Below are 1079 nucleotides of genomic sequence, written 5' to 3' on the forward strand. Positions count from 1 at the left end.
TCAGGATTGGGTCTTTAAATTTAGGGCCCCTAGTGTTTTTTAGTTCTTTATAAATACTAGAGAGCAGACCTTTGTCTGAGTGCTTATTAGTCAAGATTTTTTTCCAAAATTGTGCGTTGTCTTCTCACTTTGTTGGTAATTTCTTTTGATGTGCAAAAACTTCTCAACAAGAGGAGATCCCAGTTGTTTATTCTTTCAAGTGTTACCTGTGCGATTTGATTTTTGTTCATGAACTCTTTGCCTATCCTATGTCTTCAAGAGTTCTTCCTACTTTCTCTTCAGGAGATTTAGTGTTTCTGTTTTAATGTTTGGATCTTTAATCCATTTTGACTTTAGCTTAGTGCATGGTGATAGACCTGGGTCAAGTTTTAATTTTCAGCATGTAGAGAGCCAATTTTTCCAGCACCATTTGTTAAAGAGGCTATCTTTTTTCCAGTAAGTGTGTTTGGCCCCTTTGTCAAAGATTAGATGGCTGAGTACGTTCGTAGTGGCTTCTGCATCTTCTAATCTACTCCATTGATCCTCAGGTCTTTTGATGCCAGTACCAGCCTGATTTTATCACAGTGCCTTTGTGGTATAATTTCAAGTCAGGAATTGTAATGCCTCCTTCCTTGTCTTTGTTGCCCAGGATAGCCTTTCCTATTCTAGGTATTTTCTGGTTCCAAATAAATTTTAGGAATGATTTTTTTAGCTCTGTGAGGTATGTTGGTGGTAGATTGATAGGGATTGCATTAAATCTGTGTGGCAATTTTGGGAGTATCGCCATCTTCACAATGTTGGTTCTTCCTATCCAGGAGCAGGGAATATCTTTCTATTTTTTGAAATCCCCTACAACCTCTTTTTTTCAGAGTATTGTAATTTTCCTTGAAAAGATCTTTGACTTCCTTAGGTTAATTCCAAGATACTTCATTTTCTGCGGTACTATTGTAAAAGATATTGTTTCTCTAATTTCCTTCTCGGTGTGTTTGTTACCTGTGTAGAGAAATGCTATTGACTTTTGGGTATTGACTTTGTATCCTGCTATGCTACTGAATTTGTATACCAATTCTAGTAGCTTCTTGGTGGAGTTTTTTGGATAT

This window comes from Octodon degus, unplaced genomic scaffold (genome assembly GCF_000260255.1).
Source record: "Octodon degus isolate 3935 unplaced genomic scaffold, OctDeg1.0 scaffold00002, whole genome shotgun sequence".
NCBI lineage: Eukaryota > Metazoa > Chordata > Mammalia > Rodentia > Octodontidae > Octodon > Octodon degus.